At 37.9% G+C, this 10,032-nt stretch overlaps 1 pseudogene; it reads right to left on the reverse strand.

Moving 5' to 3' along the window:
- Positions 1–3,687: 3,687 nt before the first annotated feature.
- LOC103604737 lies at positions 3,688–4,266 on the reverse strand (annotated as a pseudogene).
- Positions 4,267–10,032: the final 5,766 nt, after the last annotated feature.

A 10,032-nucleotide genomic window follows, 5' to 3' on the forward strand; every position in this document is an offset into this window, starting at 1 on the left:
ACTACTTTTCCCTTTAGATATGTTCTTTATAGACTCTTTCTGAGGCCAAAAGCTCCCCTGGGTCCAGTTACTTTGGCCTGGTGATGGGCATACCCTGGTACCTGTGCAGAAATCTGAACCATCAGGGCATTTACTGCATCCAGGAGTAGGCATCCCTGGAGTCAGTGTAGGGCCAGTTTTCAGTAGCCATTTCATGTATTAATAACAGAAACACAGTGTTAATGGACAGATCAAACTCTCCCTGGTGTTTGGAAGCAGACCTGACTCTTTTCAATGTTTTCATAGAAATAAGTTGATCAATTTTTCTGTGCTTTAAGACATTTGCTGTGTCAGCATGGCTGATTTGAGAGCTAATGACATGATTTCATAGTTATTCTGGGAAAGTATGAACATACTGGAAATAGAATAGGGGAGGGGATGAGGGTGTTGACTGAAAAATGGAAACAAGCCAGACTGTTAATGATTTCTATGCTGCTCAGCAGAAATCATCTCCCATGGTCTCTGCTGATGTAGTTTGAATCTAGGAATGATAGATTTCCAAATTATGGTTATTTAAGAAGTGATTACAAGAAGTCATCTCTTCCTGTCATTAACAAAATCTAAGGTCTACTTTAAAATAAACACTCCCAATTCAACAAACTGTTTTCTTTTTATTGCTGGCCTTAGGAGGATCTGGGGATTTGAACCCTTGACCTTGGTGTTATAACATCACCTTCTAACCAATTGAGCTAAACAGCCAGCCCAGCAAACATTTTATTGACCAAATATTTGTCTGGATCTCTATGTGAAGGAAGTATAGTAGATCTCACATAAGAATAAATAAGATGTAAAGACACAGTAACCTCAGGCAATCCTTCAAAATTAAATAGGAGGAAGAAGTGGGAATTAGGGAGCAATGAGAGCAGAACTATTCATGAAGGTTAAGGAACTCAGGCCAGTGATTCTAAGTGGCTCCTTCCCATGCCAACATCAATACAAAGGTGAAATCTGGGAAAACTATATTACATATACCCTTTAAAATAATTTAATTGTTGAATTCATTAACAATCATGACGTGAGAAAAAAAAAAAACCAATTCAAACTGGCTTTAACAATAAAAGAATCTATGTCATCAAAGATTCAGTTCCTCTGCATCTCTCTACGCTGCCTTGCATAATATGGCTTTATCCTCAAGATCAATATAACGGACTTCCTGGGAAGCTTTAGGGTCTCCCTGCTGGTGGCAGTAATACAGGGTACTTAAAAAGTTTATGGAAAGATTTATATTATCTTTTAATTATATTTTTGCATGAACTTTTTGAAGTACCCTCATATGGCCACATAAAACCAACTTTATGTGTTGTACCTCAACATCTAGAAGAAAAGAGACATCTCTCCTGGCATTTTGCACAGAATTGATTTTTTTATGGGTTACCTTTCATTTAATAAGGTGGCTCAGCCAGTGGCACCTTAAACATCACTGTTGTGATCCATTTATGGACCATGTCTGAAACGATTACTGTGGTCAGAAGGATAAGATACGCCAACTGGCTTGAACCAGCATCGACCACACACAGAGGTGTAATGGGCCCAGCTCTGCATTCATGAATCTCCAAGCTTCGATTATCAGACAATTTCTTCCTTCCCTAATGTTCAACTCCTCTTTGGGGGGAGCCGCTAAGGATTGAATTGTGTCCCCCAAAGTCCATTATTAGAAACTTAACCCATACCGTGACAGAGTTAAGAGGGTGGGAAATTCTATTACAGTAATTGAAAGGTGGGGCCTTGAAGAGGTGATTAGATTGTGAGGACCATGCCCTAGTGAATGGGTTAGTAAGGTGGTGGTTTAATGGTGGTCATGGGTGTGGTTCTGTGTACTTTAAAAGGAGAAGGAGTGAGAAGGTAGCTCACTCTGCTTCTGTCATCCACCATGTGACACCTTGCTTTGATATGAGAAGTCACTACTCACCAACAAGGCTATCACCAGATGTGTTCCCTCAACTTTGGACTTCCCAGCCTCTAAAACTGTAAGCAGTAAATGTCATTTACTTACAAAGTACCCAGTTCCAGGTATTTTGTTATAAGCAATAGAAATGGACTAATACAGGGACTTTGGGGACATTCTGTCAGCTGACCTCTGTTCAGGCCAACACAATCCATTAGAGAGGTTCTAATAACATTAGATCTCAAAAGAGAAGAGTTTGATATTTCTATTTCTACTCTCCCAGGGTGCTTTTCTCCTATATGCATTACCTACCTCAGTGGCCAGCTCTGCAATACCAAGGAGCTGTGGGAGAGATTGTCCTTGTAATGCCACATTTCTTCCAAAGAATTTGATACCTTTTGGTTTATCTTTGTAAAACTTTTACTCTGAACACAAGTTGAGGACTTATCTCTCTTTTTTTATATATAAATGCATTTCATTATTTATTTAAATGTTTAAGCTCTCGCATTAAGTTTTTACAAGCTGGTGAACACACTGACAAATTATTTCTCCCCACAGAACTACAACCACACATTCCCAGACAGTATAAATATATGGTTAAACTAACATTAATACACAGCACCACTTTATCGATTACATAATAAAACAAATCATCAAGTATCCAAATATTAAGGTGCACAACTCAAAAGTCATATAAAATATTAGATATCTACTCAATTCATTAGCATAAATCCACTTCTTTTTTTGCAAGAGAGGTTGGGGAGAGAAGGAAAAAAAATCACACTTCAAACAAAAATAAGCTGATAAACAACTTTTAATAATTATGGGGGAAAAATGATAAGAATTTCAGAAATTTTATGATTAGGAATTGTTGTAGATACAGTAACAAAACATCTCTACCTTTAAAAAAAATTTATTAAATTAAAGAGCATATTCTACATGGTCTGCACAAGACAAAGGCAACATTTTACTAAAAATTTTAATAGCCTCCTCCCATTCTTTTTTCAGGCCCTCTCTGTTAAGTTGCATGTCAGAGTACAAACATTAAGTTAACTGTAAGCCTTTTTTGTCTGGAGACGTTAAAGACATGAACTTCTGTACAATGTAGATTTTCAAAATGGAGGTTTTTCATAACAACACAAAATGAGATTTATTAGAAATACATTAAATAATCACTGTAAGACTTGGTAAAAAAAAAAAAATCAATAGTTATGCAAACCTGATGTATACTGCTATAAAGTGGGAGATGTAAACATAAAGCCAGCAGGCAAATAACCATATATGCCCTACTTTCAATGTTTGAAATGACTGAAGGAATAAATTACATAAGGCCTAGAATGTTCATAGTTCCTGGGATTTTAGTTCTGTATGATACTAAAAATATGCAAATATTGTGCTGGATATTTCGGTACCTAATCTTTCTAAATTTCTTACATCTTGATAAGATTCTGGCATGGGAACAGATTTAAAGAAGATATAACTCAATACCATGATTTCAGAAAAGGGCAATTGGTACAAAAGATAAGCACATTTTAAATGCTAAACAGCAAGAATCCTTTGCTAAGTGTCCAAGTAGTTTGATCGTAACCCAAACATAGAGGCCGCAATTCTGTCAAGCTTGTGGCCTAGTAAAACTGCTTTTCAATACTTCTACAGAAGCTTCATTAGACTTATACACCAAACCAACATGTTGGCTAATATGTATGACAAATTAGGTCCTGTCTCAAGTTCCACTTCCAAGGCAATAGCATCAGGCCCCAGTTTTATTGAATGCAACAGTTATTTCTATGACCACTGGAGTCTTTGCAGTGCAGTTTCATCTTAGGACAATACTTCTTCTGCAAATACAAAAGTTGCTTGCTGTTAAAAGCTCCATGCCACTTTTGTCTTAGGAATTGTATTGCATCTTCATATTTCATTCCACCTTTAATTAATGCTAGGGCAACAAGCACTGGAGCTCTCTCAAGGCCTGCAACACAACGAACAGCCATACAACAGCCGGTTCTTCACGAAACTTAATTTTCACAAGACTTAACCAGTCATCAACAACCGGGTTGCATGGTGGTGCACCATCATCAAAAGGCCAGTCGATTTCCGGAAATGAAAGAAAAAAAGAAGAGGGAAAAAAAGAGAGGAAAATAAAAATGGCCAATTGAGAACATGGAAGCTTTCTTTTCCGCAAGAGTAGAGTCGTAAGTTGCTTCACATACCCTTACTATTGGGGTATCTCCATATTTCTTAAGTTCCTCTATAAATTTGTTTAAGGTCGCATTGGTTGGGTTGTGTGTAATAAGAAATCTCACGTTCTTATATGTAACTTCCACAGGAGCAGGGCAGTTCATTCAAGCTATGTTAATTTAGTTAAAAAATACTCAATACGTTTATGAAAGAATTTTAAAAACTGAATACAGAAACGGTTCAAAGAAACTGAAGTCTACCTCAATATGCTCCACTAGAAATTCCCAGTGCTTTGAGCATGAACTTGGGAGTAATGGTAAATGAAATGAACGCCCTAACAGGAAGCAGCAAGTCTTCAGTACAGTACTACTGACGCAGTAGAGACGAAGTGCTCTGAGGTTTACCCCATCCAGGTCAGAGCTCTTGTAAAATGCTCTGTGGACCATTCTTATTGGGGCTTCTTGGTGGAGGAGTAATGAATTTCTGCAGTTCACTTGTGTGCATGGAGGTCGTGCCGTGCCTGGCAGTAATCTCCACTGCCCTTCAGAAACTCCATAAATGTGTGACCAAGAACACCAAAGAATAGAGGAATATGTTTACTCATCGAAGATAGTGGCCTAATTACACAGCCGTCCTGAGGCGGCGGCGACACAGGCGGCCACGGTGGCGGCAGCTGCAGGGCCGGCGACGGCCGCGATGCCAGCGGTGGCCCCAGACTCTACCGTGCAGTGAGCGGCTCCGCGGAGAGACCCAAGGACCTGTCTCTCGATCCAAAAACAAATCAGGCATTTTTATTTTTAACCTTTGAATAACAAACAGAGAAAGATAAAAGAGGACAAATCATTATTGTATAGATGAATTTTTACAAAGTGAACACACTTTGTAACCAGCACCGAAATCAAGATACAGAACATGACCACCCGCCCAGAAGTCTCCTCCCATGCACCCTCCTGGTCACCTCACCCACGCACCGAGACGGATCGGTCCCCTGTGCTCTAACACCATACAGGTTTTGCATGTACTGGTGTTATATAAATGCAGTCACACAGCACCTACACTTCTCTGCCCGGCTTCTTTAACTCAACCTTATGTTGTTGTTTCATGTAAGGTTAGAATCATTCTCATGTTTACAATGTGAGAAAGAAAAATAACTGATGAATTTATCAGTTCACTTAGAGGAATAAACAGGATGGGTTTTCAAATGATATCAGCTTCTTTCAAATAATGTAGCACTAAATTTGATTCTAGAGCTCTGGAAGCCTTCTAGGTAGTGCGGCTCAATGTGTTGAGACCTGATGATAAACGCCAGCATTTATTTAGTGCAGCCAGATACTGTACTAAGTGCTTTACATGGATTGTTTTTTTTAATCCATACAACTTTACAGCGCTTGATGTTTTATAGATGAAGAAATTAAGACTTTAGCGAGGTTATGAAATTTGTCAAAGGTCACAGAGCTGTCCTATGATATAGCGTGGATACAAATCTAGAAAGAGTCTCCAGGACCTGAGTTCTTTGCCACTAAGCCATGTTCCTCTCTGAGACACTAAGTGATAACATAATACTTTCCCACTATTCAATGTAAGGTACAAATTTATCTCCATACACACAGAGGCTATTTCACATCAGTAACAATAATAAAAGGAAAAATATCAAAGATGAGTTTCCACTGCTTTAAAAAATAATGCCTGTAATTTCAAAGATGATAGTTGATAAAATTAATCAACTTATTAAAGATTTGGCTTACATCCTACAGTGGATATTTCATCTTTCTTCCTTCTCTTAAAGTACCACAATTTTAAATTCCAGTATCCTCCCTCTCCCATTCAATATGTGTGTTTCGTAGGTATACACTGATGAGTATAAGCCAGACAGCATACCCCATCGTCTGGTCACGGTAATTAATTCAGGATAGGACACACAATCCAGTCCAGGCTAATGAAACGCATAACGTTTGCTGGAGGCTTTGGGGAAGCATCTTCGCTCTCCTGCGGAAGCTGCTTTTGAAGAATCTTGATCCTTTTTGATCAGTGGGATATGTAAATCTGAAGCCTGGAACTGCAAATGTTTTGCAACCATAAAGGAAGTCAGCCTAAGGATGAAGCCAAGACACAGAGGAAGGAAAAGCAAGATAATCACTAATGAGTGAAGAGACTTGATAAATCTAGCCCTGAAGTCCCCCCCAACTTTTCCATTAAAAATACTGTATAACAAAGTTTTGAAACCACAATACCATAGTTATATGACAAATCTACCCAATAGATACTTGTAGTAATCTTTCTCAGCTGTCATCTACTTAACCAGTCTTCTGGAAAACTGATGCTCTCCATTTCTTCTGTAAACATACTTATTAAGGCCCTTGTCACACTAAACACTCGTGGCTAATACTCCTCTTCTTTCTGGTCACACACTTCTGCTCCCATCAGTTGAGCTGTGTTGTCACCAAGTCAGTCGGGTTTGCTCAAACCTGTTTATTCCATTGGAGCTTATTATTGTAAATATGTAATTCAAATAAACATCACAAAAATTAATGAAGCATAAGTGAGAAAATAAAGTTGTTTTAATAAAGACTAAATTAAGTGTTTTAGAAATGAATAGTAATAGATTCATACTGTCTTCTTACTCACTTCAGTGACTATTGTCATTGAATTAAGTGTTGGCCAGGTACTCCAAAAGAGAGGAGGAAAAAAATGAAAAAACATAGGAGCTTTCTCTCAGTTTACTTCGCAAGTATTTTAAACATTCCATTTTCTACTAAGGTAACAAAACTGAGATACAGGTGATAACTAGTGTGTGTATACTTCATGTATACGTGAAAGAGATTACAAACTCCAGTCATGAGACCCATGCATGAGCACAATAAAATGCCATGATTCTGTTTCAAAAGTTGGCAAATAAATACACCTTTTTATGTTTTAGGTTTGAATTACATATTTAATATTAATATTTAAGGATTCTCTGAAAAAAAGGAAAAAAATGTTAAGAAAAATTCTAGGTTTTAGCCATATTGTTGATTAGCGAAGCAACTACCACTTCCATTTGTGTCAGGCAAGAATGTTTCCACAATTGTTCAGAAACAAATAAGGTTGCCCAGTGTATCTCTCTCTGTCCCCAGCAAGGTGAACACCTTGAGTCCAAAATGAAATGTGGGGACAGTGTGGATTATTACAGAGAAATCCAAGTTTATACTGGAAACAATGATGGCTTATGAAATCATACTGTCTTTTATTATCTTATATATCTAAGAACTAGAATAATATCTTTCAGTAATAGATGATCAAATGTTTCTCATCGAATAAATCTTTTTCCTGGAAGTGTGCTATTTTTATTGAAGACTGCCATTTAAGCAGCTGCACGTCACTAAATCATTGGAATGATAAATCATTCTTTATATTGTACTTTAAGGGGTCTGACTTTTTTTCTTACCCCTTTTTCAAAAAACTAAAGTACAAGATAAGGCCAACAAAATGTATCCTATTCATTCACTTCATTATATTCAGCGTCACTGTTAGTCATTTGTCTGACCCAGACAGAATCTTTGAAATGTACTAGTTCTAATTTACTAAATGTTCTAATATTAATGTAATTTTTTTACTTAATATTGAACTATTAAACAGCTACAGACTGATTCGTCTGTATTTCCAAGAAGGTACCATTTAATTAATTTTTACTCTGAAAGGTAAGGCTACATATATATGGATAATGCTCCATTTACTGCTGCGTACAAACTGCTAAAACAGAATGCTTTTTCTTTATTTTTTTTTTGTCACCTACTTCATGTATTTATTTTTTTAATTAACTTAAATACATTAGCTAAATACTTGGCATTAAAATTTAAAGTTCTAGGATAGATAATTTTCAGAGTAACTGAGATAATATATAATACAATGTGAAAGAAAGGCAATTTCCTTAAGGGTAAAGGTATAATTGCTATTCCTGTTCACGTTTTTTACTGATTATCGAGAGTTACAAATATATTTGGTCCTTTTAAAATATAGCATTAAAATGTATCTTTAAAATCTATATTTCTCTGAAAATTTTTCTGTGCTTCCTATTTCCACCACCTTACCTCTCACACACATTTTTCAGCCCTCTAGAAGCTAGTTTCTGCCCCATTATCATCATCACCAGTGAGCTCTATGTCACTAAATTCAACTAATATTTTTCAGTGCTTGAATTTCATTACTTGATTTCTCAAGGCCTTCAACACTTGGACCAAGTACACTCTCTTTCCTTGGATGTTTTGACTGCACACTCTCCTGTGATCTTCTTGCCTTTATAGCCACTCCATTTTGTGTCTTCTTTGCGAGGTGTTTCTCTTCTGCCTGGCCATTAAATGTTGGAGTCTCCTCAGTATAAGTCTGAAGCTCTATCCTCATCTCACTTCTCATTTCCCGTCTAGAAAACTTCACAAACACACAGTGGTTTGATATACCCTGTTGCATCAGCTCTAACATACAGATGGATTGCGAATTTATACCCTTGGCCTGGACATGTCACCTGAGCCCCAAACCTAGCTATCCAACTGTCTAATATTGGCAGCACAGAGAAGCACTGCTTAGACTCCACCCCTTTCAAAAATTGACCCGTCGCCCAGCTACAAAGAATGTAGCAAACTGACAGCCTTTTACCATTGGCTCCATCAGGGTCCATCTCAGGTTTCAAGACAAAGTCATACTGTCCTCCGGAAGGAAACAGTGACAGAGCAAGGTAGTGGTACAAAGGCCTAACCACGTCCCCACAATGCAGGCCTCGTCTAACAGACAATCTTTGCTGTATAACTATGCACTGAGCTGACAGAGACTTTGTCAGCTCTGCATCATGATCAGAGAGCTGCTCCTGCCCAATCCTGCTTTTTCCATTTTTCTTTCACAGATATTACTCCCCAATAACCCTTTTAAACTTCTAACTCCATCTCAGCATCCATTTCCTGGAAAACCCAATATTTTACATTAGGCACCATCCAAGAAAGCCTGTGTGGCTAGACATACAGGAGTGGGCACAAGGGTGAAGGTCTTCATAGCACATATTAATACCCACCAGAAAGCATCCACTGTGGAAGAAGGACTAAACAACTTAGGCAAAATTAATGACTGGTTGATGTTAGCCAGACATTCTCTCCACAGCCACTCCAGTGCTGCCTAATAGCTAAAACATCAAAGCAGTCAAGGTAGCAGAAATGGAGGCTATGCACGGGTCTCACAGCATAGACTCACTCCCATGGCTGCCTCTGAACACCTTACCTGCCAGCACCAGTGACCAAAGATGAGCTCCCAGCATAGCACTAGTCTTCACGGAGAACAAGTGGCCACTTGGTAGTAAGTAGACTATATTAGACCCCTTCCATTATGGAAAGCCAGCAATTCTTTCTCAGAAATATACACTTATGTAATGGATACGAAATCACAATCTAGGTAGGAAAAATAAGTTCTAGTGGTCTATAGAAGCGCTAGGCATGTATAATTAATAGTAATATATTGTATGTTCTCAATTGGCTAGAAGAGAGGAGCTCAAATGCCCTCATAACAAAGAAGTGATAAATTTTTATGATGATGAATATGCTAATTACCCTGATTTGATCATCATACATTGTATACCTGTGCTGAAATATAACTCTGTATCCCATAAATACATATGATCAATGCATGTTAATTAAAAAAATGATTTTGAGTAAAAAAAAAAAAAGAAAGAAATATACACCTATGGATTTGCTTTTTGTGCCCTCAAAGACTCAGCACAATTATCCCTGATCTATAGGAATGGAATCTCACACAACATAGCATCTGACCAGGGAACCCGCTTTATAACAAAGTAAGTACAGGAGTAGGACAATGCTCGTGGGAGGCATTGGCCATGTCACATACCGCACCACCCAGGAGCTATCAGCCAGATAGCTAATAGAATGGCCTTCTAAAGACACAGCTGAAGCACC

This window comes from Galeopterus variegatus, unplaced genomic scaffold, assembly GCF_000696425.1.
Source record: "Galeopterus variegatus unplaced genomic scaffold, G_variegatus-3.0.2 Scaffold136, whole genome shotgun sequence".
In the NCBI taxonomy this organism is placed as follows: Eukaryota; Metazoa; Chordata; class Mammalia; order Dermoptera; family Cynocephalidae; genus Galeopterus; species Galeopterus variegatus.